This window comes from Ictalurus punctatus, chromosome 2 (assembly GCF_001660625.3).
Source record: "Ictalurus punctatus breed USDA103 chromosome 2, Coco_2.0, whole genome shotgun sequence".
Lineage (NCBI taxonomy): Eukaryota > Metazoa > Chordata > Actinopteri > Siluriformes > Ictaluridae > Ictalurus > Ictalurus punctatus.
The window spans coordinates 3,696,823-3,721,537 of record NC_030417.2 but is presented as its reverse complement, the minus strand read 5'-3'; positions in this window follow the sequence as shown (position 1 = coordinate 3,721,537).

The following is a 24,715-nucleotide window of genomic DNA, read 5'->3' as shown; positions in this document are numbered from 1 at the left end:
TTATTTTTCCGCAGGTTGTTTTTGTTGTGTTTATTGTTCTGTGTGTGTGTGTGTGTGGGTGTGTGTGTGGTCTGTTTATTTCTCTCAGTGGCACAGCTGAGATTTGTTTAGGATTTTTCTTTCTCAGTAAAATGTATATTGTGTTTGTTCTGTTTGTTTTGGCGTAAATTGATCCCAAGGTGAGTGCGAGCGAGAGCACACTAATGTCCAGACCGGATTGGATTATGGATTCCTGGATTCAGATCAGACAAACATATGTTTCAATCTGTTATTTAATAATTTATTTATTTTTTACTTTTTTTTTACAGTTGTTAAAAAGAAACATGCCAGCACCTGTGTTTCATTTCCGCGCTAGTTACTGCATGAACACTCTGCTAGTTTGCATGACCTCTACATAACGATTGACTCTCCTTAAATCTGCCTGGACTAGCTTTACCAGCACACATCACCAATATTTCATCCAGCATTTCTCTCACGTTGAAGGTTAATGAGTTCCCAAATGGTGTGTTTTATCCCCCCCCCCACCGCCCCCCCCCGCCCCCGCCCCCTGAACAGTGTGTTTTACTGCACATCTTTGGAGATTTTGTGGGGACTGTGAGAAATTTAGTGCTGCATTGAAGGGACACTTTGTTTTTATGCTGTAAATATTCACTGAACAGAGGCTTTAAGTGTGCCTTGTGGTGAAGAGCACAGTTCAAGCCTAAAGAATGCGAGTCTGAGTGTTCGCAGCGGGATGTTTAAAAGGTGATGCTTTTATATAGAAATAACGCAACTCCAAAGTGAAAAATTGTGTTTCTGACAGAAAAACCGGGGAAAAAAAAAAACCTCGTACGGTGTAACGCCGTCTACGGACAGCATCACATCGGGCACCGAGAACAAGAAGACTTCTAGCGCTCTTCTTTAAAAAAAAATCAAATAAAAATAGAACGGCTGATTTTTAAGTAGCGTTTTATTTGCTGTTCAGTTTTCAAGGCAAACGTTTGTTGTAGAAGTGTTTATTTTTCTGTTTGTTGGTTTTGGGATTGCGTTTGTTGTTCTGCTTGTTGTGTTTCTTGTGTTGGTTGTATACAGTGTTTTGGTTTGGGTGTGTATTTTCCCATTTGTTGTTTTTGTTGTTCTGTTTGTGGCTGTCGTTGTCCTGTTTATTGTTGTTTATTGTTTATTTTTCGGTCTGTTGTTCTCTTAGTTTTGTTTGTCCTGTTTGTCATTTTTGTTGTCGTTTGTTGTACTCCCTTTTGCATTTTTGTTTGTTCTGTTTGTTGCTTCCGTTCTTATTGCGATGTTTATTGTTCTGTTTGTTTTGTTTATTGTTCTGTTTGTTGCTGTACTAGTTGTTGCATTTTTGTGGTTGTTGTTGTTTGTTTTGTTTGTAGTGTCTGTTCTTTTTGTGATGTTTACGGTTGTGTTTATTATTCTGTTTGTTTTCTTTTGTGATGTTTGTTTGTTGCATTTATTCTGCCCGTATTGTGATGTTTATTTTTCTGTTTGCGTGTTTGTTCTCGTTGTACAGTTTGTTGCATTTTTCTTCGTGTTGTTTGTCGCGTTTGTTAGTTGTGTGTGTGTGTGTGTGTGTGTACATTTTACGACGTTTACTGTTCCGTGTGTTGTTTGATATTTTGTTTGTTGTGTTTGCTAATCCTCCCGTCGTTGTCGTGTTTATTTTTCCGCGTGCGATATGTATTGTTCTGTTTATTGTGTTGTGGTTATGTTTATTTTGCTGAGTGGCACAGCTGAGATTTGTTTGAGATTTTTTTTTTTCCTCAGTGAAATGTACATTGGTATTAAAAGGGTCACATGACGCTTTTGAATGTTTTCCTTTTCCTTTAGTGTGTAACGTATCCGTGTCATGTCATTTCCCAGAATGCACCACCAACTACAAACATGGCCGACAACTACAACTCTCAACACGTTACCTTCTTCTGAGGACTAATCCCACACACCTGTTCTCAATCACACCACACTACTTAAGAGACTCTCACGCAGTCTTTAAGAAGTATTACGCACAGGTGACTGGTCTCTGGTGTTTACCAAAGACTTTACCTCGTGTTGGCGCTCTCTTTTGTTATTTCCTTCAACTTTGATTCTCTGCCTTGCCTAGTTTGGCTTGTTAGCATGACCGTTAGATCCTTGCCTGTGTATGGCTACTGATTTCTGCCTAACCCTGTGGATTTGTCTTCTCATTAAACTGCCTTACCTGCACTTGCTTCCGTCTCAGCCTCCATTACGCGACGAACTGTTTGTACGTGTATGAGATCTGCAAAGTTACAGAGCTCATCATCTCCCACAAAAGGATTTATTCTATCTAACAAAGAACACTGCTCCAGACCTGCCTAAAAGTCCAGATTTTACTTCCAGAAATGTCACAATTTGAAATATCAGCATAATGCTGCCATAATTTGTACACTTTCTAATTTTTTTTTTTTTTTAACGGTATTTTATGTTGTCGCTACACAACATCAAGTTGTTACAGTGAATAAGACAAATGAAACCCTTATAACATTATATCTGAAAGGTAAGGGGGTTATAAAATAAAAACTTCCCATTGTGAAATGTTCTGCTCAAGTCGTGCTCGCAGAGTCGGTTCCGCCCGATCAGACGCGTTTTCAGAATCCGCCTCTGGTGTTTTAGAATCATTTTGGAATCCTTGGAAGCTTTGGAATCCTCATACTCTTGAGGTTTTTGGCCAATCATAACGCAATGGGTCAACTAGCCAATCAGAGCACTCTGGGCTTTTCAGAAGGAGTGCCTTTGGAGAAGCCTTTCAGACACATTGAGAATAGGCGTACTGCAATAATGTAGAGTCTGTGAAAAATAACCTGTGATTTTGAACATTAAAGCATGTTAACCTATTCAATTACACCCAATAAACAAAATAATGAACTTTTAAAATAGCATCCTATGACCCCTTTAATATGATCCCAAGGCTTTTGGTAACCCATAACATATCAAACTGTAGAATGTAAATTTGACATTGTGTAAAACCAGTGAAAATCCTTTTAAAAACATTTCCGAACGTGTATATATATATATTTTTTCTCTTTTAATTGAGATGTCTTGGATATAAATTACCACATCTATTTGAAATAGGGGCATTGTTAATTACCTCAACACCCTGGTATTGAATTTCCTCATATACACGCCTCTTATCCCATTCATTAATGACCTAATGAAGCATGATTATTGAATTTGTGCCTAGTCGATGCTTATTGAGAATCCCGACTGCGTTAGGACTTAAAAGTTAGAACGTTTTACGGGAAATACCTACTGTAGCAATGTCGTGTAGCTACAGAAAGTCCGACTTGCTGCTTCGGTTCACACGGATATATGAGATCGCCCGAGCTGACGTGCTTTTATTTATTTTTTTTTATTGAATCCCATTTGTCAAAAAACGTGTTCGTAATCTCGGCCAGCGATTTTCCCATCATCCAAAAAGTTACATTTTCCAGCACTTTTCTGCTTTGGAACAGTGGAAACATCAAACCTGATTGGACCCGAGTCGGGTAAAGCGTGGCGGATTGACTCTGACTCGTGGCCAAGAACAACACGGCGTCGTCTTCCGTCTTGTCGGACTCGTTGAGCCGAAATGCTGATGCGGATTAGTGGTGGAAAACAAACGCCAGTTCTTATTGTGTACGTGGTTTAATTGCGGCACCTGGAAATCATTAGTTGCGTGAAGGGAAGTAGGGAGTACTGTTACTCCGTTCGGTTTGACGTGAACGTGTATTAGTGGAAAGATGGTCCGAGTTAGCTTGCCGTCGCTACAGCTTAGGAAACTCTCGGTGAAACATTTGACGTTATTTACATTCTTGTGCAGAGTGTAACTGAGACCAAAACTATACACCGTTTAGTGTGCAAACACCCACACGCGCATGCTGACTTGGTGAGACGGTGGAATTGCCTTCGAGCAAACACACTACGTACCAATTATTCCTTCTTGTTGGTGCTGGCTCTTGTCTACGTTACTAGGACACATTCACAATGTCTCATGCTACACCGATTGTCACTTTTGATAATAATAATAATGAGTCTTTATTGATCATGTATGCATTACGGCACAGTGAAATTGTTTTTCTTCGCATACCCCAGTATGTTAGGAAGCTGGGGTGAGAGTGCAGGGTCAGACATGATACAGCGCCCCCTGGAGCAGAGAGGGTTAAGAGCCTTGCTCATGGGCCCAACAGTGGCAGCTTGGCAGTGCTGGGACTTGAACCCCCGACCTTCTGATCAGTCACCCAGACCTTTAACCGCTAAGCCACCACTTTCATGACCTGAACGGATCATTGCCATTTTTTTTCTCCTAAACCAGACAAATGTTGTTATCTTTAGACCTCCAGATTATTCTTCGTTTCCATGGCTGAAATTTATTTCACGAAATCTTACTCTATCTTACGATTAAGAAAATAACATGTGGCATACAGTAAGCATCGCTGCATGAATATCACTGTGCTGCTGTGTCTGTGCTTCGTTAAAAAGATTTATTTCCGTTTATCCTGATAACTGATCGCCTCCCCTAATACGCTGACTGTTTACAGTACAGTACATCTCCCACACGCAGCAGCAAAGTCTCACAGTCTGAACAGATGTTCATTTAAAAAAAAAAAAAAGGCTTTCATATAGCACCTTTCATACAAATAATTGGAGCTCAGTTTTTTCCCAAAAAAAACAAAACAAACAAACAAAAAAAAAACAAAACCAGTGCAAATTAAAAAAAAAAAAAAAACAGTATAAGGAAAGAAACAAAAAACAGTGAAAATAGAAATGTAATAGAAAGAAAGGTAAGAGAATATTTTAAAAAATTAATACAAAGAAAGTTGCCATCGAATAAATAAATAAAGACGGTAAAATACTAATAGCAAATTGCGTAAAGCAGGAATTTGTAGCTCAGAATTTTTTAAATGATCAAGAAATTATTATTAAATTGTATATCATTAAAATAGAAATAAAAACGTCAAGCTATGGACAAAATATAGATATAGAAAAAAATATTATTAAACATTTTAATAGAAATATTACAGAATTAAAGGGTTTTCATTAAATTACACTGCAAGGGTAATGGGAGAAAAAAATAATAATAATAATATCGATTTTAATTTTAGCACTTGAAGAGTCCAAAAGAGTCGATTCAAAGAACCGACTCGTTTGTGAACGACACGTCAATCTGTAGACCAGATCTGAAATTCCACACTGGATCCTAAACACTGCTTTAATGTCTTCATGCTTTTAGGTTTGTTTAGGTTACAAACATCTTTTTTAGACACGTTGTCATGCCGACGGTGCCGGGATCATGTATACATAACACCGTAAGTATCGCTCCAGTCACTGGCTTCAAGCCCAGATCCACAGAAAAGTTCATCTCTGTGTTTAGACACGAATGAGAGAGAGAGAGAGAGAGACAAAGAGTATGAGAGTATCACTGTTACTACTGATCAGTATCAGCTAAACTTGCTTATGGAATATATTTTGTGTTTAAGTTTAAAACAAAACTAATGGTTTTTGGGACAGCCAAAAGAGGCGTGAGCTGGTGGTATCACTTTCAAACGGATATCTTCACTGGTGTGTTTCACAGTTTGGACATTATCCTTGCTTTTTTCTTTTTTTTCTTTTTCCCCCCTCCTATCCAGTGCTGCTATGTAAAGATTTACGCAATGCCCGAGAATGTGTTCGCCAAATGGTGGTGTCTTTCCAATATAGTGTTACACTAGTCAATGAAAAACTAAGGAATGTTAGGTTAAGCCCATTCAGGTTTTGCAAATTCACAAGCATTACATGAACATTAAAGGTCTGGAAAATTAAATATACATATAGAAAATATCAGATAGCACTTTATTTGGATAGTTTACAAATAATAATACATACAGTAGTAATACTACATTTTATAATAATACAGGGTGTTTATCCATGGCTTTTAAGACACTCAAGATTCAATGCGACAGCAAAAGAAATCAACAAATCGGTTCTGATTCCGTACGATGTCAAAAGTTTATGGTTGTTCATGTTAATCCCTTTGATGTTTTTCACTGTAGTTGTATAGCACAGTTGAAATCCTCTGGTGATTTGTAGCTCTAACAGCGACGTCTGGTTGTGGTATTAGACGGGAGGCAGAAGCAGTCTGCGTTCTATTTGATCATACGCATTAAGCTCCCATCGGCCAAGCACGAGAAAAATAATGAAGTACTGAGAACTGGGGAGAATCCGCTAATCATGACTTGATTAGTGTCACCCCACTGTCAACACACACATTTATTATCAAATTTAATTTGAAAATATAAAATCATTTGATTAAGTGAGTTAGTATTTTACATTACGATGACATATTTTTGTGGGCACTTTCATCCAACATATTCTACATATTTTTAAGCATTTTGACATTTTTGACCACTTTCATTTTCCATATTATACACATTTTTGACCCTTTTGTCCACTGTTATACATAAAATTGGACAAAAGTGTTCAAAATTATGTTATCTATATTTGCGAACACTTTCATCATCCATATTATACACATTTTTTAAAAAAAAAAAACATTTTAAATATATATAATATATAAATACATAATATAAAATAATATAAAATACATAAAATATATAATATAAAATACATAATTTTGATCACTTTTGGTCTGCATACATTTTTGACCAATTTCGTCTTCCATATTATATACCTTTTTGATCACTTATTATCCACCATGTTCTACACATTTCTGAGCATCTTTGTCGTCCATATTATACACATTTTTGACCACTCACGTCCACCATCTTATATTATTTTTGAGCAACTTCGTCTTCCGTATTATACGTTTTTGACATTTTAAACATATTTTTATCCTCAGTATTATACTACTTTTAGCCCTTTTTGTCTTCCATATTAGACATCATTGTGAGCACTTTCGGACACCATATTATACACTTTTGACCACTTTTGTCTCCCATATTATACACATTATTGATCACATTTATCCACCATATTCTACATATTCCTGAGCATCTTTGTCCACCATATTATGCACATTTTTAACCACTCACGTCCACCATCTTGTATCATTTTTAAGCAATTTCATCTTGGAAATATTTGACATATTTTATGCATATTGACATCCTTCGTATTCTATGACTTTTAATACTCGTCTTCCATGTTATACATATTTTTGAGCATTTCATCCGCCATATTAAACTATTTCATTTGGCCACTATATCATATACATATGTTTTATGAGCGCTTCTGCCCCTCATATTCTCCCTATTTTGCGAGCACTTTCATCGTATATTATTCCAGCCATCCCTGACATCTCTATCCTCTCAAGCCACCTCTAATCCGATCCTACTTTCAAATTCAGTTCGTTTGGATTCTATTACTACAATTAATGACGTATACGAAGAACATCATTGGACATGCTGTAGAGACCCGGTCCGTCGGCTGCTTCGTGAAAGCCTATAAACCGTTCGTGGCGTCTCTAAAAAGGAATCGAGTCTTACCACAGAAATCCTGGCGATCTCACATTCCAGTCCAGACTTTCAAACTCCATCATTTGCATTTCCACCATGACTTTCATCGGACTCTTCGCCCTCTCCACACTTCTCTCAGCCGCCGAACACTTGCTCACCTGCCAACCCTACAGCCATTACCCCTTTTTAACAAGAGGACACAGGAACATTACCAATGACGCTCTGAATGCATGCAGACAGCTTGGCAGTGTTCCCTTAACGCCTGTGCACCTCCTGCCACCTCCATTTCCCTTCTGTGCCACCCCCAGATGTGACCCCAGTGCAGTGGAACCCCTTGTTCTCCCCCACATGCAGACCTCATCATTATCGCACGCAGCAGGCATCAGCTCCGAGGGCAGGTGGACCCCGGGAGCAGATGCCGCACAGTTCTGGTGACCTCACGCCAGGTGACGGAGAGGATCAGACAGAAGAGTGGCGTGCCAGCGACTGCAAATCGTCACTAAATATAATAAATGAAATGATTGCTCTTTGTATAGTTCTATATTTATGTCTCCATCGTACCAGGGTTCAAATGATACCGCAGCGCCATGTTATTATATCGTAAAAATGTCGGGCATAAGGGTTAAATAGGTTCTGCATGCTAACGTTCATAATAATCGTGTATTTCATCATCATTTTCCGAAACACTGATAAACATTATGCGGCATGCTCGTGGAAGCTTTATTACTCAAACCTCGGGGCATGGAAGTTTTATTACACACATCTCAGGGCAGAAATGAAAAGGAGGAACAGGTGGCATGTACTGTACAGCGATATTTTTTATTATCCAGAAATATAAGCAATCTTTAGACATGGTTATTTTTGTTTTAAAACTGCGGGCTGTTCATTACAGAAAGGAAGCCTGACGTATGCTAGTTGCCCTGGGTGCTAGCTTAGCATGAAGTAACTGGATCCAAGGACAGAAAAACAATGCTATACAAACCAGTACAGCTAGACTGCTAACTCACACCCTCCAAGTAGTAACACCTATGCAGCTCTTTTAAAGTCGCCCGATTAGCGATAAGTAGCTATCATGATCTGTCTAGTATGAATATTTAGCCTGTGAACCCAGGTGAGCTTAGTTTTTTTAGTTAATAAATTGCTTTACAGTTCTCTTTCTTCATAACTTCATAACTGAGATTAGGGGTTGGTTAAATGCTAGCTTCTTGACCTGAGGCACAAAAGCAATACATGACCGCTAGCCTCTTCGCTAGCTTTCCATAAGTGGGGTATTATGTAACCCTTGTAACTCTTTAACTTTATATATATATATACAATACTGTGCAAAAGTTTTAGGCACCCTATTTTATTTATTTATTTTTTTTTTAGTGCAAACTTTGTCGTAGATTTTATTTTAGATTCCCAAACATTAGTTTTCCAGCAACATTAAACGTTACATTAAAATGTTTGTATGTCCGTAAAGAAAGCAGCGTGTATATATATATATATATATCTATATATATAACTGCATTAATTGTACCAGAGACTACTATTTATCTTTTATTTTTTTTGTTAGTTTTTTTGTTTGTTTGTCGTTTTTTTAGCATAGTATTAGCAAATACACAAAATGTGATTGACTAGCATTCGTCTTAAAGGCGTGATACTGTATATTATTTGACTTAATAACTTACTTTCGAGCTATAATTTAGGTAACGGTGTTGTTGAAGTGACCTCATCAGTCAATATCAAGTTTAATTTGATATTATATAAGCATTTCAATAATTATTTAGTTGACGTTAGATGACTCAGCGGTAATGCTGTAAATTCTACTTCTGAACCACTAAGTAATGAAATTGCCACTGTAGAAATATGACATGGGCATGGGTCAGGCCGCAACATATATACTGGGATTGGATCTGTTTCGAATCTTTTCGTGATATATTACGATCATGAGAGCCAAAAATCTTTCACAGGGGGATTAAGACAGTCCAGGCTTTTGTCTCTTTTATAGAAAGATTTAATATCCGGAATTACTTGGGGAAACCAAGGTTATTTGTGTAGCCAAACTTGGCCATGTTTTAACAAGATACAATTATATACTGAAATTTTCAATAGCTTAATCCCTGATGCTACTTCCAAAGGAGATTACCATATATCTAATTTTAAACACGTGGAATTCTGATATAAGTATAAAGAATAAAGAGTAAAAACAACAATTATAAAGAATCCCAGACATCTGTACACAAACGCCCAAACCAAACAATCCTGACATGACATGGAGTAAGGTGTTGCGTCATTTCGATTGGACTGGCAGCTTTGACAGTAGTTCAAAGGCTTGTTAAAAAATCATTTCCATGGTAACAGCAATAATAAATGAATTTATGTGTATGTTAAATAGTAGTTCGCACGTTAGCCTCGCACCTCCAGGGTTGGGGGTTCGAATCATGTTACCGCCCTGTGTCTAGAGTTTGCACGTTCTCTCTGTGGCTTGGGGTTTCCCCTGGGTACTCCGGTTTCCTCCCCCAGTCCAGAGACTGATTGGCATTTCCAAATTGTCCATAGTGTGTGAATGTGTTGGCACCCCGTCCAGAGTGTCCCTCGCCTTTTGTTTCCCAAGTTCCCAGGGATAGGCTCCCCCATGACCCTGTGTAGGATAAGTTATGGATAATCGACGGATGGGTGGATGGAGTCTCCAGTGTAAGTCAGTAAGTTTTCCAACACAGGAAAGTCTCCAGGACTTGGTGGGGAGATGACCGTTTATAACTGCTATAATGGAACTGACTTGTTTCGTAGATGTTCCACAACATTAAACGTAACCAGAAATGGATAAACACAGTAACCATATCACACCTTTGTGTCATTGATGAGTGTTTTATACGAGTTCTAACGAAGTTGCTAACTCTCTGGAGTTTGTCTGTTTTAATCTGTCGCCTGTCACTCGGGTTGTGCTACTCCTTGAAAGCTTTGAAAAGGTTTTTTTGTTTGTTTGTTTTTTTTTTTACTTTTATTGCACACATAGAAAAATAATTTCTGCTACCAGACAAAATAGTAATTTAATAGTCCCAATCCCCTGGAAGTAATTCTCTCTGTTCACTCTTCTAAACAAAGCATCTTTGTACTAGCAGCATCCGTGGTGGTTTCTAGGCTTGCCAGCACTTGAGCATTACTCTTAATCATGGTGGCATTTTGACTGGGATCCGTGTCGCGTTCCAGATCCACAAATCTCCAAGCTGCGTGTCCGAGTCCTGACCCGGGGGCATCTTCCAGTGGAGCCGGCCGGTCCATCGGAGCTTAAGAAACGCTCGGTTATGAAAAATTGCCGATGATTGATTTCGTTGGAAGTCTCCCAAGAATTTGTAGAATTAAAGGTCTCCATTCGCTGGAAGTTCGGTCAAGTTCGGATTACAGAGAGAGCCGCTCGCTCTGGCCAGCTTTTAACCAGGTCCAGTTGTATTTCATAAATTGACGCAGTGGAACGTTCAGCCTGACTGTTCTGTACAACGATGGATTGGATGAGGATGATGAAAGCTATTTGAACAGTGAACACCCCTCATATTGTGTTGTGATATCCAGCAACGCCACTGGGATCAGTGTTCTCGTGACAGCCTATAAAAAGTCGAGACAAATAAATCGACGTGGTGTGACCACAGAAACAATTCCATCTGGGCTTGGGACAGTGACTATTAGTGGCCAAGGACGTTGTGCAACGTTGCTGGATCTTTTGCGCCTACGTGGACGCCCCTAGTTTCTGGCTGCGACAGAAGTACAACCTGCTGAATCGGCTCTTTGAGCTTTTGCAAAGTCATGGAAATATGAAGGGTAGGCGGTTTAATCAATGTCACACTAATCAAATGTATTGTCACGGTGTGATAAAATTCCACCTGATATTCTTGGACTGCCTCGCTTTTCTATCCGGCTGCAGGGGGTGGAATGAATTGGAGCAGCCGAGTCCATTGGGGGAACGAGTAACGGGACACTGCTCAGCTCTCCTTCCCAGCATGCAACACCCAGGCGCTGTATCCGCACCGTGCCTGATACAATCAAAGCAGTCATTTCCTCAGCGTAATTGACGAAAAAGCGATGCCTGCGGGACAACATGCCACAGCTAAAATATGCAATAAGAACAAATCAGGCCTCCGTTTCCCCAAATGCATCGTGGCATAACGATCCTCATTATATGCACGAGAGTGGCAACACTTTTGGAAACTGTGTTTGGATCCAGGACAATACAAGTCTTGCATCAGAAGGCACTAGCTAATCCAACTGCTCATTCATACACATCCAGACAGCAATTTCATAAATCAAACACATTGATAATGGAATAAACCCACCTGCTGTAAGCCACCATCATCAAGCATCCAATCATAAATGATACATGATTGGAAATTAAACTCTTCCCTGTAGGCATTCAAGGGATTATGTAAGGAATACAACACGGCAGGATGTGCCGTTACAGGAAACGAATCAACATCAGGGTGGTGTGGTGATGCCAGATATTTATTTGTACAATATGCCTGATTGTATGAGTTCTTTAAAAAAAGAAAGACATCTGCACTTTCCTGACGAGCGAAGGACCCAGAGCAGACACAGCGGAGTCGGGATCACGGAGGTCAAACGGAGACATATTACTTCTTTTCTGCGCTGACGCATCATTTGTACTCTGGCATTTGGGAGCGCTGGGCTGAATATGAAGAACCAGCACTGTGTCATAAACAATTATCTGCAGAGCTTCAGAGGAACCACCACAGCACGGAAGAGGGAACTGGTTTGCATAACTACGGGTGGATCCCATTACCCTAAAAAGTCCCTACCAAGATTCCTCAAACGGTGGGAGGTTTTTTTGGGGGGTTTTTTTTTGGTCCTAAATGGGGGTCACCACTTCTGACAGGGTAACATTTTGTTGTAGAACTAATAAAAGTTCCACCAGAAGGTCAAACCAAAGAATTCATAATAGTTCCAGAGTTAGCATATATTTATGTGTGTGTGTGTGTGTGTGTGTGTGTGTGTGTGTGTGTGTGTGTGTGTGTGTGTGTGTGTGTGTGTGTTATTATCCCACTGTAGAGACAAAACAAAGAACTCCAAAAGGTTCTCGATTTGAGAGTATAGCATGGCTGGCTGCCTCACAGCTTCAGGAATCCCCTTCAGATCCAATAACTTCCTAGGTGGAATTTTGCATGTGTTTCTCATGCCCGTTTGGGTTTCCTTGGGGTTCTCTGCTTTCTTCCTACAATGCAAAAATTTGCCAGTAAGTCAAGATAAATTGCCACTCGGAGTGGATGAGTGTGTGAATTTGTAGTGTGCATGGACTGGCATCCCATCCAAGGTGTAGTGGTGTGGTCCTGCCTCATGTTTCGGATTGACTGGGAATCTGTCCAGGATGAACTGGTAAGATGAATGAATGAATGTACCATGTCTTCACATAATTTCATTCTTATGAGAAATCGTGAAGGTTTTGTGGAGATAAGCGTTAGATTATTATTTTATTTCTTTATTTTGTTGCCTCGCACCTCCGGGCTTGGGGGTTCGAATCCAGTCTCTGTCCTGTCTGTGCGGAGTTTGCATATTCTCCCTGTGCTTCAGGGGTTTCCTCTGGGTACTCTGGTTCCATCCCCCAGCCCATGGATTGATTGGAATTTGTGCGATTGTGCCCTGCAATGGGTTGGTGCCTTGTCCAGAGTGTCCCCTGTCTTGCTCCCGGAGTTCCACGGGATAGGCTCCAGTCTCCCCCGTTACCTCGAGCAGTGTACGCATTATGGAAAGCGGATGGATAGATCAGATTTCTTAAAACGACTCCACCAAACACACCGACTACACGGTTAAAACTCGAACCTGATTAGATGACGACTGTTGGTGTTTTGTTGAGGCAGAAGAATCAAACACGAAACAGAAGGAAACAAAGATCTTCATGGTCCATTCGCCTCTGCCTTATTCTCATCATTTCCTGTTTTGGGTTTTCTCTCAGGTGTTTATTCATTTTGGTAGCACTCTCTTTTATCTAGAGGTGGCTATCGATTCCTTCACTGTAACCCATTCATTTAAAAAAGCGTTAAAACAAAATTGTGTTAAGCCGTCACGCAGGATAAAAAAAAAACCCAACAACCATGAAAAAACCCAAAACAAACAAACAAACAAAAAAAATGCATCCATCACTACCTACTATTCTAACAATGTCTGGGCTTGCCCAAATCTGCTCACAAGACCATTTGCAAATAATTACCATCAGCAGATTTATTTCGCTCATCGCCCAGGTTTTTAATTAAATAACATAGTGAAATTAATTAAGATTACATCCCCTAGCTGGTCTGAATCAAATGATTGCACCTCTCCCAGCGTGCATGTCCTGGAAGTGAATTCTCAGGGAAAAAAAACAGCAGAGTGGATGTGGAGGTCATGGAGAGGTGTGTGTGTGTGTGTGTGTGTGTGTGTGCGTACGTCTGTGTTTGCTCTTTAATTCCTCTTGTACGATTGAATAAATGATTTGAATCTTTTTTTTGCCCTTCAGTTGAATCAGTACTGAAAATAAGACCAACTCTAAAATCGCTACAGCTGAATATGAGCTAAATCAGTTCATTGATCTTGGAGAAAAACTTTTCCCTCTTTACGGATCCCGAGCCCAAGGTTCTACACTGTACTACACCTCAGTTGAATTCTCGCACCTGATTGGTCGATTAAAAACTTGTTCGAAAACATTGGATTATTTTCCTATAAACCTTTCTATCTGCTTTCAATTCTACTACTTCAATCCTCGAACATCTACGCGTTTTCCGTCAATAAGACGTCATCCATCATGCGTTCAAGCACTACGCAAACGCCAGGAAATACGAGAGCCTTCTTGGTCAGGATAATGGTGTGTCGAATAGCGGGTCATCAACTGTATTGTCTGTCTCGAGAAGAAAGAAAAAATGACGCTGGCCAGATTCTCCTCATCACCACATTCAATCCTGACTCGGATCCAGATGAAGAGTTGTCTGATTACTGGCACACGGGCTCCCCATGTGTGGGGAAAGTACCCGAGTTGCAGAATGATTGAGAACGAGGGAAGAGACGTGGTGATGAAGAGCGTCCTACGGCACACTCGAGTCAAATATCATAGCGAAGGATCTACTTGAGCAGAAGTAACCACATCTTTGTGCAATCTAAGAGTCTAGCCATGTTGACGATGGAGAAATAAAGTGCTGTGATGGTTTCTGGGCTGCGGATTTTTATTTGTCGTTGTTGTTGTTGTTCCTGAGATTGATGTACACACTCTGTGATCTAGGCAGCTGCAGAAGGATTACGGGCAAATCTGAGTACGGGTGTGTACGTGTGTATCTAGAGACCGTTTAATGTGTGCTCTACAATTTTAAACAGTCAGATGAAATCTAAAATTTTGATAAAAAAAAAAAAAACTGGTGATAAATAATGCCAGGATGTGCCATTAATTTCAAATATAACTGCATTTTTTTTTTTTTTTTTTTTAAATCTAGAGATGAATAATGACTGGAAATCTAAACTAAGAAATAGAGAAGTAGAAGGTGCTAGAAAGATAAATGTGTGAGAGATTGTGTGTGTGTGTGTGGAGCGATATTGGCAGCTCTTGCGCTCTGTACTCGGCCTGTCTGTTAGTTCCGGCTGGGTGATCTCACTTCATCTCTCATCACTGCGATATCCGCATGGAGACAGGCCGCGCTCCTGACCACTGTCACCGTGTCGACTCGCACAGGAAGCGTTTCCTGATTCCTGATCCCAGCGACGCCGCATGAATATGCATTTATCTCCAAACACTTCTACTCTCGCAGACTTGTCATCTTATCATGCACTCTGAGCCCTGCGTCGACTGTTTCCAACATTTCTGAAGAGTCTGAGTGAACCGGGAACCGTCCTGTGTGTGTTTTTTTTTTTTTTTTTTTTTAAAGTTATATCCTTAATTACATACGATCATCGATTTCTTTAACATTCGTACCTTGGCTGTGGATTACTGTCTCGAGGGTTATGATGAATCGGACTTAATGGTGCGATTAAGGAGAAGGTCTTCTCAATCGTAATGATAATGAGTCTTTATCGATCACCACACATACATTACAGCACAGTGAAATGTTCTTCTCATACCACAGGAAGTTGGGGTCAGAGTTCAGAGTCAGACATGATACAGCGCCCCCTGGAGCAGAGAGGGTTAAGGGCCTTGCTCAAGGGCCCAACAGTGGCAGCTTGGCAGTGCTTGGGCTTGAACCCCCGACCTTCCGATCAGTAACCCAGAGCCTTAACCGCTAAGCCACCACTGGAATCTATCTCTACTACATCTCTAACGATGGATTATTCTTCTATTTTGATACATCCGAGTCAAGACCTTCGTGCCTTGTACCCTGGTGTGAACCCTCGTACATCTGGCCACAGCATCTCTCATGCATGGCATGCAGATTTGTCCGCATCCGATTCCTCAGATCGAGCTCCCAGACCGGGTTAAACTTCGGCGACCTCAGCGCTTTAGATCGTGCTCCTTCACGGAGGATGAGCTCCGGCGCGGCAGCATCGCCGACTCAATCTGCGGGACCAACCACCGTAAAGACGGCCTCGTTGAACATAAGATCGATTTCAAATAAGACTTCTTTCCATCTCGCCATGTGGACTTTATGTTTAGAACCGAGACGTGATTAATCGCGGTGAACTTGGCCCTCTCTCTGAAGCGCCTACCGATGACTGTCGTTTGGTTCGTTCTCCGAAGTCAGCTCTTCGTGGTGGTGGTGGTGGTGGTGGTGGGGGGTTTTACAATTTTTAAAAACGTGTCGTCTATCATCAATATGGATGATTTCAGAAGTTTCGAAGTTCAATTGCTTAAGATAAGTACAGAGAATGCCATTCTGTGTGACTTGATTTGATTTGTCGACCACCCCCGTTATAATAAGATGCTTCTGCAGGAAGTTTATCTTCTCTGGTACCTTCTTATGACAATCTCACTTTGTCTGTCACAGAGTCTACCCATAAACAAGGTCATACTCTTGATTCGGTCATTTCATTCGGTCTCTCTGTCAGTAACATTGAGAGATTGAAGAATTCTGTCGATCAGATCATAAGCCAGTATTGTTTAATACTGTGCTTAATACTTCAACGGTAAAGGTCAAGACCTGTGGTCGTCAAATGCCGCCTGTTAACCCTGCTCCTTCTAAACAGTTCGAAGATGCTTCGGTTAGGAGTGCTTGCCCTGTCTGTCGAAGAGCGACTTTCGTATTTTTAACACTCTGTGTTTTGGACTCTGTTGCTCCATTTAAAAGTGAGAAACCCAAGCTACAAACGCAACCTTGGTTTAACAAGGATACTCTAGACGGGAATGGAGGGAGGCTGAAAGAAAGTGGAAAAATCATGAGAGAAGGCATGGTGAGCTACTAGCAGTCTCTTAAGGCTGGTAAGGAAAAACATTTTTCTAACTTGATATCAGAGCATGCACATAGGCCAAAGGCTCTGTTTAACACGATACGTAATGTACTTAATCCCGCTATGCTTTCTGTTCTTGATGCTACACCTATAATAAGCTGCGATGACTTCTTTTGAAGTTTTTTTTGTCAGTAAAATCAATACTATTCGATCTTGTATGCCCAAGTCTGATAGGTTCACCTGTTATTGATTGATGTTCAGCTTGTTTAACTGAGTTTGAGCCTATTTCTTGCTCATTTCCTGTGGATGTTTTCCATAACATGAAGCTTTTCTCATGCTCCTTGGATGTGGTGCCTTCTCGTCTCCTTATGGAAGTGCTGGGCGTCGTTGGACCTTTTTGTTTTAACAATAATAAATACTAGCCTCTCCCAAGGCACTGTTCCATCGATCCTGAAACATGCAGTGGTGAATCCACTTCGGTTAAATAAAAGGTCAGTTTAGATCCTTTTCTTTCGGATGACTGACGTCCCATCTCAAAAATCCATTTTTATCTTTAGCATTTCTAAGTGAACATAACTTATTAGATAAGTTTCCGTCTGGCTCTAGACACCTTCACAGTACAGAGTCCGCTTCGCTGAAGGTGTTGAATGATCTTTTGTTAGCTGTGGATTCGGGTAACTGTGCAGTGCGGCTTTTGACCGTGTTCGAACGGTTGAGTACGTGTGTAGGAATTCAAGGTACCGCATCGAATTGATTCAATTCTTATCTCTCTGATGGAACATTCTCGGTGGAGGTCGGGAATTTTTCTTCCTCTACGGTACCATTAGCTTGCGGTGTACCTCAGGGATCGATTTCGGGCCCGCCGTTGTTTCCGTTGTATTTGCTTCCTTTAGGTTTGATTTATTTCGTTTTTTCTTTCCGAAACGCTTCTTATCGTTTTTATGCGGATGATACCCAGGTTTACGTCCCTTTGAAACGTGGGGAAAATTCTGACGTGTCCTCTTTGTTGAACTGTTCTGCGGAGGAAAGGTGCTGGCTAGCAGCCCATTTTTTTTTTAACATTGAATGAATCTAAAACTGAAATAGTAGTTTTTAGACCACAAGCTTCTATTTACAGAGATAAATAACCATCTGGGTCCTTTATCTGTGAATTCTCATGCAAAAAAATTCGGGAGTGATTTTTTTTTTTTTTTTTTGATAACGGCCTTAAATTCGATAAACAAATCAATTCAGTGCTGAAGAGTGGCTTTTATCATCTCGGATCCAATGTGAAATTGAAAGCGTTTTTATCAGTAAAGGACTTGGAGACAGTAATTCATGCTTTTATTTCCTCTAGGCTGGATTATTGTAACTCACTGTACCTCGGTGTGGCTCAGTCCTCTTTATCCTGCCTTCAATTGGTACAAAACGCTGCTGCCAGGCTTCTTACAGGAACTAGAAAGAGGGAACATATTTCGCCTTTTCTGGCTTCACTTCACTGGTTGCCGGTCGAATATCGTGTTAAGTTTAAGGTGTTATTGTATGTGTATAAGGGGTTAAATGGCCAGGCTCCATAATACATAGCAGATCTTCTCTACCGGAAATGTTCTAGGCCGTTCAAAGGTCTAGAGGTCTTCAAATAGGTCTTCATATAGGTCGGTTGTGCGTTTCCGTTGCTGCTCCACGTCTGCGGGACGATTTGCGAGTACACGTTAGGTTGTCTTCCGATGTTGATAGCTTTAAAACCTCACTGAAATCTTTTTTTTTTTTTTTCCCTCTGGCATTGGAATCAATGTACTCTTATGGATCAGTGCAATTTGTGTGTTTTTCTTGTCAGTTTATGTATTTTATTGTCTAATTGTGTTAGATTGTACAGCACTTTGGTCAGTTTTAAATGTGCTTTAGAAATAAAAGTGCCTTGCCTTGTCGAGAACCCCCCGAGATCTCTCCCCCCCACCCCCCAACCCCCAAATAAATCACCCATTTTAAACAATTCCTCAAAAATGAACCGATAGAAACGTTGTGTTTGGTTCAACTTCCTTGAGCAGGAGCAGGGATTACGTCCATGTCAGTCCGAGCTGATCGGAACGATGTGGAATAAACGTGTTTAAAATGGACAGTTCATTGAAAATAATCAGGACGGTAATCCAAATCCGCTCTTTACAGCCGTACCGAGCAGAAAAGCATCTCATAATGAACAACATGATTAATCTCGATGATGGACGCGCCATGCAGGTCACAATTTGGCGCCAACAGCATGCGTCCATGAATCCATGGACTCAACCTGCAGGGTGGTGGTGGTAGTGTAATGGTGTGGGAATTGGCACACATCTGGCCTCTTAATAGCAGTTGCGCATCATTTCAACCGCGACCACGGGGGCGGCCGTGGATCAGGTGGTAGCGCGGGTTGTCCGCTAATCGTAGGGTCGGCGGATCGATTCCCGGCCCGCGTGACTCCACATACCGAAGTGTCCTTGGGCAAGACACAGAACCCCGAGTCGCTCCCGATGGCAAGTTAGCGCTTTGCATGGCAGCTCTGCTACCATTGGTGTGTGAGAGTGTGTGTGAACGAGACAGCGCTTTGGATAAAAGCGCTATATAAGTGCGCCATTTGCCATTTAGAGTATTGCTGCTGACTAAATGCATACCTTTAGGCTTGGACTGCTACCTACCGATGCTTTTTGTTTGTTGCACCATTCTGTCTAAACTCAAGAGTCTGAAGTACTCAAAGCAGCCTGGCTAATTAAGTGGGTCTGTAGTGCAGAGTAGAGTACTAATAGAAGCAATATTAGATTAAATGACAATACAGTGTACTAGAACGTTCCATGTCTTATCGTGTGTGTGTGTGTGTATATACGAGCGTACTGTACGATATATCATCCGGTATATGAATTCATTTGTATTTTCTGTCAATTTGGCAACCAAACCTTTTTTGCAAATTGAGCTCACTTATCGATGCTGAATGTCCACATCAGTGTCAATGCCATATTCAGTGACTCTGTTGACAGGCAACATTGATTAAACAGTCATTTTGCCTGGAAGTCCACTGTGACACACTGTCGAACCTGCGATTTCTTCCGAGCCGATGAGCTCATCGATCAGCTCGTCCCCTGCCTTTGCTCGAACTGTGGCCTGGTTACCGTTGCCATATGATAGCGTTTCAAACAGATGTGTTTACACCGTTCCGGTCCAATTAACCCGATAGACCCGCGACATGAATTATTTACAGCCGAGCGCTTGCAACGTGACCCTTGCGCCTTGCGTCCTGAACTACATACCTGCCCTTCTGCCCTGGAAAAAAAAAAAACATAGCAAGCGAAAAAAAAAAACGGGGAGAATTTTTGTTCGATATAAAAAATAAAAAACAAAACACAATGTATCTGTTAACTGTGTTTTATTACAGATCTCTCGACCTGCTTCGGGAAAACGGCTAGGGAACTGTACGAGGCCGTGTGTGTCTGTGGAAACGGAGTTAATTGTGCGGAATTGGATTGCAGCGCTGACCCGGGTGGTGGACGAGCTCGGAAAAGGTCATTTCTATAAAAGCGTCGCTTCTAGAACGTTCTCATAGGGAGTTTTAGTATCATTAGCTGTCGGTGTAGAAATCTAAAATAGAATACGTTAAACCCGGCGTGTTTTGTCGCCAGGTTAGACTTTATTGCAGTTGTTATAAGGGAAAATAAGAGAATGTTTTCCTCTGTCCTCAGAAACTTCCAGAATTTCCATATACATACATTGGATACCTGGTACAGGTGTATTATCGCCTAGGAAGAATTGCAGACAGTTCCTGAGTGGCTCGCGTTTCGGACACTGCCCTTTTGCCCACAAAGCTGAAATTTGCTTTCGTTTCCGTCTGGATTACTCGCGAGCGTCTCTTTTACGCTGTCCTGCTTTTCACGTATGAATTTTATTGGGTGCGATCCAAGGCTTTGAGTGACAAAAGATGCATTTGATGGCGTGTAAGATATCTCCCAAAGGCTAGGGTTTGATGCAAGGGTTCTCGTTGTGCCAAGTAGCAGTCGTTGAGATGAAGAGATGTCTTTGTAGCCTTAGTGACCCTTAAAATTTTCTTCTTACTGAGTAATAAATAAAAATGGTAATCACTGGCAAATCGCAGTGTTGTAAGAGGAACGACGCACTTCATCGGGCCGCATCGCACAACGCAGCCTTTGATTTGTTTTCCAGCTCGAAGCGTTTTTATTCTTTACATATTATATCAGAGAGAAGTCAATACGGTGAGTTAAACCCGGGCAAAGATGCCGAAAATATGACCACTAGACAGTCCTTCCAGGATTCTGCGACGCAAAAATCAAGGAAACACCGCGATATTCTGAGGGACTCGGAATTATTTTAAAAATCACCACAGATCCGGGCCGAGACGCGTCATGTGACGTCATCACGACGCGCATTCAACCAAAGTCCTCATGGATTCACATGCGTACAGCTAAAAGCTCTCGTTTACCAAGAAACATCACTGTGAAAGTCCACGCAACTGCAATTTCACAAATTTTCCCTTTTTTTTCCCCCCAATCCTGTACGGACTGGCTAGATATGTGTGTGTGTGTATATATATATATATATATGTGTTACAGCTAACATCGTCGCTTTTACACAACTACGTTACACAATTCTTGAAAATACTTGCAAACCAATTCGGAATTTTTCCGGAACACTTTCACCGGTGACCTGATACGCATGATTAATACATCGAAACAGAGGCGTGACACTAGGACGCGACCTATCGGGCGACAGTGATCGGTGTTCACGTTTAAACGTTTCCGATATTTTACTGCAAGTTCGTCGTTGCTTTTCGTTTTATGAGGGAACATTTTTGTTTGTTTGTTTTATTTTCTCGATTCTTTGATACGCAGCGAAAGGAAACGATAGTTCCGATGTTGCTTTTGCAAGTGACCGCAAAGTTAGCTTAGCTACAGTAGCTTAGCATATCGAAATCATTCGTAAAATCGGCACGCGCGCTCCTTAAGTTCATAAAAGTTTTATAAATGGGATCGTATTCCTACAGAACTTAAGTAAAACGTTCGAAATAAAGGTTGACGTATACAATTCTACGACTACAGACAACACATCCCAAAGCTTATGTGCTCTATCCGTCATAAGAGGTCTTTTGTCTGCACTCCTAATCTGAGATATTGCATACTATAATGTCGCCTGACAAGATCTGACAAATATATATATATATTTTTATAACATATAACATATCTATGTAATGTTTATGAATGTTTTATGCCATTTTCTCTCCAGTCTTATTTGGCATGTTGAATAAAACCTGTAACGACACCTGACGAGTTTTGACACAAGCCTTTCGTAAAGCCTCAATCGCTGTTTTATAAAAGCCTAAAGTAACGGTTATGGATGTGTTATGAAGTTCATATGTACGTATCCTTCAAATAAAGTGTTACCGAATGTTTCTAAGGAATTGTACTAAAATCCACTCGTAGGGCATTTCAGAAATACATCGACGTCACGTCCTAGTAGTTATATAAATAAAAATGTGTATGTGTATATATATATATATAAAATTTCAAAATGGCTGCCGTTCTTGTAAGAACACCTAACCAGACATGACGTCTAGCATCTGGGCCAGAGCTGTAAATTCGAAGTCAAGCTGGGCGAACACTTCATCTCGCTGTCTGTGGGAATTTACGCTCCTGAGAACGTTCTTGACTTTGTTCCAAAAAGCATTTTAGAGGAAACTAGAGTCGCTCGTGAGCGATCTTTACGTCAGGTGCAGACGAGTCCTGCGATGCACAAATGCAGTAGTCGTAGCTGCTAAACAAACACGTCTATGTTTGACTCTTTCGGAGGATATTAGAGAACCGCTGTGGCACTTTAAAAAAAAAAAAAAAAAAAAAAAAAAAAGTTTACTTCAGGTCTTGGGATGACATCAGATTAATGAAAGCTAATAAACACGAACATGACAGATGCGAAAGAATTGCGAGTCCCACTACACATCCTGCACACGCTCCTCCTCACAAAATCTCACGACAAGCCTCCGAGTCCCTCAGTCCCTCAAACCAAGTTCCGGTCGTGTGTGTGTGTGTGTGTGTGTGTGTGGATGAATATGATGGATACACCACGGCACTCGCATTAACACAGCGCTTTATGTGTTTAGCCGAGTCCCCTGGCGTCCCCAAGACTGCAGCGCTTTGTTTATTCCACAGCCCTGATATTAAAGTACAATTAAAAAGCTTCCTGAAGATGATGCACTCAAACTGACGTCCCTGGGCAAATCTAAATTCCCTGTCTCCGTAATGTAAAAAGCGCGCGCACACACACACACACACACACACACACACACACACACACACACACACACACAAATACTCATTCTCTCTGGGCTTTGTGTAATGATTCACAACATTAGCCATGATATTCCATCACGGCCTCAGTTTCTCATACATTGTCTTTGTGTTTTTGCACACACACACACACACACACACACACACACACACACACACCATCCTGTCTGTGTGATTTAGTCACACTCACGCTTAAACACAAATCTGCAGTAAAGGACGTAGATGGCCTTCAACCTTAATGGGAAACCAGTTCCATGTACTTTGCTCTCCTTACACACACACACACACACACACACACACACACACACACACACACACACACACACACACAAATGATAATAAGCTGATATGGGCAACATAACAAGCATGGCATATCACAGATCTGCCATCATGCATCTTATCACAGTAGTGTCAAATTCAAGAGTACCTGAACACACACACACACACACACACACACACACACACACACACACACACACACACCCCGCAGACATCGGCCTGACATTTTTCTTTATCACACCCGCATATCTTCCTTCTCCAGTCTCAAATGAGGACTGGTGTCGGATTAAAACTGATCTCCGATGTGTGTGTGTTTCCGCTTCAGTGAAACCCGGCGCTGTCAGGATGAGGTTCTCGCAGGAGCGTCCGAGCTTACTTAAAACAAATCTGATCTCGTGAGAAATGTGGACAAAATCTAAAAACACTAATGCGTGAGACGCTATTTATCTTACAGTTATTAACATTTGAGGCGCTAGTCGCTAGTGCAAGAATTCTCGCTAGCTAGTTTACTTAGATGGGTTAGTTAACTTATAGCGAGGTGGTTAAGTTGCTAACTATTAAGTAAACCATCATATAATTAGGTAATAAGTGTGATTAGCTAACTCGGTAGTAGTCTAATTAGCTGGCATAGTCATAGTGTAATTAGCTAACTTAAAGGTGTAATTAGCTAACTCCGTAAGTGTGTAATTAGCTAATTATTTAATGGTGCAATTGGCTAACTCAATAAAGGTGCAATTAGCTAACTCAGTAATGGTATAATTAGCTAACTCAACAAAGATGTACTTAGCTAACTCAATAAAGGTATAATTAAATAACTCACCAATTGTGTAATTAGCTAACTCAGTAGTGGTGTAATTAGCTAACTCGCCAATTGTGTAATTAGCTAACTCAGTAGTGGTGTAATTAGCTAACTCACCAATTGTGTAATTAGCTAACTCAGTAGTGGTGTAATTAGCTAACTCACCAATTGTGTAATTAGCTAACTCAGTAGTGGTGTAATTAGCTTACATAAAGGTGTAATTAGCCAACTCAGTAATAGTATAATTAGCTAACTCGCCAATTGTGTAATTAGCTAACTCAGTAGTGGTGTAATTAGCTAACTCAGTAATAGTATAATTAGCTAACTCGCCAATTGTGTAATTAGCTAACTCAGTAGTGGTGTAATTAGCCTACATAAAGGTGTAATTAGCCAACTCAGTAATAGTATAATTAGCTAACTCGCCAATTGTGTAATTAGCTAACTCAGTAGTGGTGTAATTAGCTAACTCAGTAATAGTATAATTAGCTAACTCGCCAATTGTGTAATTAGCTAACTCAGTAGTGGTGTAATTAGCCTACATAAAGGTGTAATTAGCCAACTCAGTAATA